Below are 6000 nucleotides of genomic sequence, written 5' to 3'. Positions count from 1 at the left end.
CTCCAGACTGTTTGTGGGACACCAGCTCCAGACACCCAGGATCATAAAGACTCTGAGGACACACTCGTCCCCTGGTCCCTTATGAAAGGGAGAAGGCTGCACTTTGTTCTCGGCCTTGAGCCAAGAAGCTGTGTTTACTGTTCAGTCAGGGTTTGTAAGGAGAGGTGTGAAAAGGACAGGGAAAGTCAGCCTCATAGGTTCCCACACTTTCTTTTCTCTTCGGGCGCTCATTCATGGGAGATGCTCTGTTTCTCCCCAGGGAGCAGTACATAATGGTTACATAGGGTTGGGCCCATGAACACAGTGGGCAGATGATCAGTGGACCCTGCCTCAGGTACAGCAGAGTCAGACACAGAGCTCTGAGGGGCCTGAGGATAGTGTCTTGGAATTGATCTAAACCTGTTGAAGCTCCATTGAACCCTTGGCTAGCAGGATATGAGGTGTTACTGGTTTCACAGACACTAACACTGTGCATCAAGGGCCACTGAAGTGGCCTGTGTGTCTGGCCAATGATGGTGAGTGAGAGGCAGTGTGGGGAAGGCAGCTACAGCCTGGGGAGCCATGAGTGCAGGTGTGCAGTCACTCAACTCATGAGGAAGGCCATCCTCCCAGTCTGGGCCTCTTAGCTGTGATCTGAAAAAGCAAAACAACTGTCTACAAGTATAAAGAGAATCCTGGGCAGGCCAGCAGGATGCCCAGGTGCTTGTCCCAGGGAGGCCACTGTGTCTGATTTTATTCTCCCTTTGCTTCTTGGTGGGTGGAGCCCTGTGTCTACAGCTCTCAAAGTAGGGATGGAAAGGATGTCTTTCTAATGCTACACAGGCAGGATTTTGAGGGACTCATGAACATTGCCACAGTCTGTGGGAAGACTACCCTGTAGACTCAAGGAGCACTTAGTTGGCAGGACACAGGACCTCACAGGCACTGCAGGATACACCAGCTGGCTGCAACAGTAAGTGCCACTGATTGCTTTTGTGGTGTGAGGGACAGTGGGAGGAAGGTGGCTGCAGCCTGTGGAGTCTTGTGGACAGGTGTGAGGTAGGGGAATTGATATGGAAGGCCAGACTTAGAGCCTGTGCACATCGTCCAAGAGATCTGAGAAAGCTGGGAAAGTGTTAACAGCTGTCAGAGAGTGGAGGCCATGAGGTTAGGTCAGGGACTGTCACATGGTGGTCTCAGTCTTTGATTCATCACTTGTTTCTTTGTGGGTCAATCTCTCCTGCAACAATCTTCCACATGGAGGTATGTAAGCAGTGTCCTCTTCATTCCAGAGGCCTGTGGTTAGGATGGGTATCCACGAGGAAAATGGAAAGATTACTCCTGAGCCTTTCAACAAAGGGCACTATTATGGTGGGCACTGCTGGTCAGACTGTACATGCCAACTCAGCACTCTCTAGGGTCAGCAAAGGTACAGTCCCAGTCCTTGTTTGGGATCCAGACCTCTGAAGAGCAAATGTCAGAAGTCCCAGTGGAACCCAGGCTGGGACTCCCTGCAGCACTCTCCAATGATGTGGTAGAATGGAGGCAGCAGCTGAGCTAGAGATGAGCTGAGTGCATAGCATGCAGCACCTCAGCAAGGACTAGACACTGGGTCTCCTCTCAGCTGCCCTGCCACCCCCATCTCTACCCACATCTATGTCACCAGAGCCTAGAGGGATTCCATGCTTATAGCTGGCTTGAAGTCCTCAAGTCTGCTCCCTGTTCCTGTTCATGGCTCTTGGCACTGTCCAACCCATTTGCATAGGATGGCACCCTATGCTGGGGCACAGACAACTCCAACTTGGCCTGGATGCAGGCCTAAATGGGAGTCAGGACACCAGCCTGCATCACAGTCAGGAGTGGGGGGAAAGAGACAACTGTGCTCTGGTCACTGATGGGCTCAGGCTGGTGGCTGTCTCCTGATTTATCCCAGGACCCTCCCATGGTAACTTCCGAGGCCATGTTAATCCTGGATTTCAGGTGTCACACTTTCGGCCTCTCTTCCGGTCTCCACTTCTCTTCTGTGTGTCATGTATGACATCATGAAAGAGAAGCAACAGTGCTGACTGGGTGCTGGCCCCAGTGTGGGATGGGCAAACCCAGGCCTGGTTTATCTGCTTCAGGCTAAGTGAGGCCCTGAGAGGCAAGTGCACCGAGCAGGTGAGGGATGTCACTCACTGTGTGTGGTGAAGGGTTCCCGCTCTGTCACCAGCTCTTAGGAGATGACCTGGACGCTCTGGGAAACATCTGCCTAGCACTGTTTGCTTCCCTTCATCCTCAGTCCATGCCTCCTCAGCCGTGTGAACAATTGTGCCCTGTCAGGATCAGTGTGACTTCCAGGGGACTGGGGTCTTGGTATTCATGTCAGCTGCACAGGGGTGCCATGTCTGTAACAGCAAACTGGAACAGAGCCCCTGGTCATCAGGGGCCAGTTGTCGTCCTAGATTTGCAGTTCTCTGTACACATGTCAACAGATAATCACTGTCCTTTGGACTCTGCTGAAAGAGGACACATCTGCCTTCACTTTACTGAAGACCAACAGTGAGTCTAGAGAGATTCCTAGGTCTGTGCCTTCTTTCCCTAGCCATGGTGGGATGAGCATCTTAAAGCTTGTTAAGAGTAATGTGACTCACTGGGGTGACAGTGACTCTGAGAGTGCTGCTTTGGGAAAGTTTATTTGTGCAAAGGAAGGCCTGGCATTGTTTGGTGTTGGTGAGTCTCTCATTCCTGGATGGTTACTTCACCCGTCATGGTATGATAGGATGTTACCCATGGAGTCACAAACCACAGAACCTATGCTTGACATATATAAAATACTGAAAATCAACCTCATATATAATTCCTGGATGATGTATGATGTTGTTTATTCCCAAAATGAAAACAAAGGAGACTGTTGACCTAGATCATGACACTAAACCAACCACAATTTCAACTTCCCAATTTGTAGAGGTAGTTATCAGTGGGGTGAAACTGTTCTGGAACCGAGATACATCCATGACTTCTGGTCACAAAGACCAATGGGGTGGGGTATAGAGCAAAGCCCAGCCACCACTGAATCAGGTTCCCTAATGGTGTTGTTTCCTATGTGGGTGTGGCAGGGTCATCAGTCTCATGAAAACATGAACTCAAATGGAATAGGCTGTTGGTTCTGAGTGTGGTAGAAGAGTGGGCATGTATGAGTCTGTGAGACACAAGATCACAGCTCACTCACGTGAGACTGCATCCCAGATAGGAAGAAGGACCATAATCCTACATCATAGATTACTTAATTGTGCCTGTAGGAAACAGGGAAGGTTTCATAATACCATGCTTAGAACATCAAACAAATTCAGCAAAGATACAAAAATCAATCAACACAAGAAAACCACTTTTGTTCTTAATCTAACAATGAATCACCTGAGAATCAAATGACAAACAGTATTATGTATAAAATAGCAACAAAAGAGTAAGTATTTTAGGGCAGGGCAGTGGCTCTCACAGCATGATGTATAAGCTTGAGGACATGCATTCATTCCCAAACAGTTGGACTTGCCACCACTTGTGCAATCCCAGTGCTAGGGAAGCAGGGAAGGGAGGGTGCTCAGTTGCTGGCCAGCCAGACTAGTTCAATGAGTAGGCTCCAAATCAGGGAAACACTGTCTCAGTAAATAAAGCGGAGAAGAATTAAAGAAGACATTCAACTTTGACCTCTGGCTTCCATACAGAAATGAGGACGTGCACACATGTGCATTTGTTCCCCTCTAAAGTGAGTAAAATATTTATACAGTAACCTATAAGAATCATCAGAACAGCCGGGCGTTGGTGATGCATGCCCTTAATCCCAGCACTCGGGAGGCAGAGGCAGGCGGATCGATGTGAGTTCGAGGCCAGGCTGGACCGACAGCCTCCAAAACAATACAGAGAAACCATGTCTCATAAAAAAACAAAACAACAACAACAAAAAAAAACCGGAAGGCTTGCTCTATTGCTCGTGGGTTGGACAGAAATTCTGGGAAAGGATCTGTTATTCAATAGGATCTAAGCATTCAATGTAATTCCTACCAGATTCCAAAATTCCTAAAATTTGTATGGAATATAGAGACCACAAATGCTGCCAAACATCAGCTACATACAGCGTGAATGAACCCAGGTTGAAATAAGCCATCCATATAAATGAAAAATGTGGGGTACCACTCTAAATTCATATAAACACTGGTTGTTAGCAGCTTGATGGGGTGCTACTGTTTATGAACAGAGCTTTAAATTTTTCCCTTTACATTGTTTCTGTATGTGCTTCACTTCAGAGAATAATTTCAAGATGCTGGTTCTTTCCTGATACCTTTACATGGGTTCTGGAATCAAACTCAGGTCTCCAGTCTTATGCAACAAGTGCCTTTACTGGCTGAGCCACCTCTCTGGCCTAGAGCTTCAATGCTGAAGATGATGGACAGTGGGAGTGATTGCATATTATCAATGGACTTGACAGCATTGGGTCTAGATTGAGGAATAGCCTTGAAGGTTAGTAAAGTACATGTCTGAGGGCCTTTCCAGAAATAATTCAGTCATGGGGGTTTTGATGGAGATGGGATTAGTCCCTTGACCCATTCAAAATATAATGGTTTATTGGACAAGGGTGAAAAACAGGCTGTGGTGAAAGTTATAGGAAATAGGAGACTGGGTGCATGGCCTTGCCCTAGCTCCTTCCTGTTCAACACGTTGTGAACAGTGTCCTCATGCATATGCTTTGGCTATTTTGGTGCTCTGTCCAAGCAAATGCATTAGACTGATAATGTACAAATCTTCCATACTTGAGTTCAAATATTTTGGTCAGAACTCTCCAAAACACACACAGTGAGCCTGGGAGTTCAGTTCACTGGTAGGATCCTGCTGCATGTGAGGACTTGGTTCCAGCACAGAAAATAGGAGGAGAAAATAGAAGCCAAGATTATGTTATTATTCCTACAGGAAGCAAGGAGGGTGGTGCACACAGGAAAGTTAACTCAGCTTGGGGAGTTGATCCTGCACAGTCCAAAATAAATGTCTGATTCTTGAGGAATACAACTATGGTGAGACATCTAACATTTACTGGTGTCCAGGAGGTAAGGATTTAAAAAAAAAGTCTGGCTGTGGGCCACAGTCTTGGGATGATGATGTCTGACCTCAGAGGGTAAAGGAGACCAAGGTTAGCCCTGTGGAGTGCTCCATGTCTCCAGAAACATCCTCCCCATTCCCAAACTTTCAGGACTCTAAGACTTTTGAACTTCTCCGTGATTCTTACTACTGTCACATAGGTTGCTGGAAGCACACTGCTGTCTGGACAGATTCTTCAGACAGGACAGCCAGGAATGTGCCATCTACCTAGACTGTTGTCAACTTTCACTACTACAGGTATTCCTCTTTAGCCTTAAGGACAGCAATTTTTCTAATTGTGAGCCCTTTCAGCAATTTGTGACATCTCAGAGTCTTAGGGACTACCATCAGCAATTATCTGTCATCCAAACAGACACACACACACACACACACACACACACACACACACACACTCTTTTTACCAAGGGTCTTGACTTCTGCCTGTAGCCATTGCTCACTAACCCAGCAGCCACTGATGGGTTTCTATGTGTGATACAGGTTTAGCTGGCACTTGTTGAACACTGGCACAGGTGTCCCTTTCTTTTTTTTCCTTCCTCCTTTTATTTTTATATTATTATTGACATGCAGGTTGCTCTTGAATTCTTTATACATCTCCCATTAGCCTAGAACTTGAGCATTCTGCTGCTGGCCTCACACGCTGAACGTACATGTGTATGACACCGCTCTTGACATAGTACTTTTTCAAAGCATCCACACTGTTGTGGAGAAATGACACAGTTGGTAAGGGTTGGTTGTAGCTTGTTGTCTGAGAACCCAATAGACAAGAAACCAAATGACCACCTTTTGTTTTGTTTTTTGTATTTTTGTTTTTTGAGATAGGGTTTCTGTGTAGCTTTGGAGCCTGTTCTGGAACTCTGTAGACCAGGATGGCCTTGAACTCACAGAGATACG

Source organism: Mesocricetus auratus, unplaced genomic scaffold (genome assembly GCF_017639785.1).
Source record: "Mesocricetus auratus isolate SY011 unplaced genomic scaffold, BCM_Maur_2.0 Super-Scaffold_100010, whole genome shotgun sequence".
Classification (NCBI taxonomy): Eukaryota; Metazoa; Chordata; class Mammalia; order Rodentia; family Cricetidae; genus Mesocricetus; species Mesocricetus auratus.
This window is presented reverse-complemented; position numbering follows the sequence as displayed.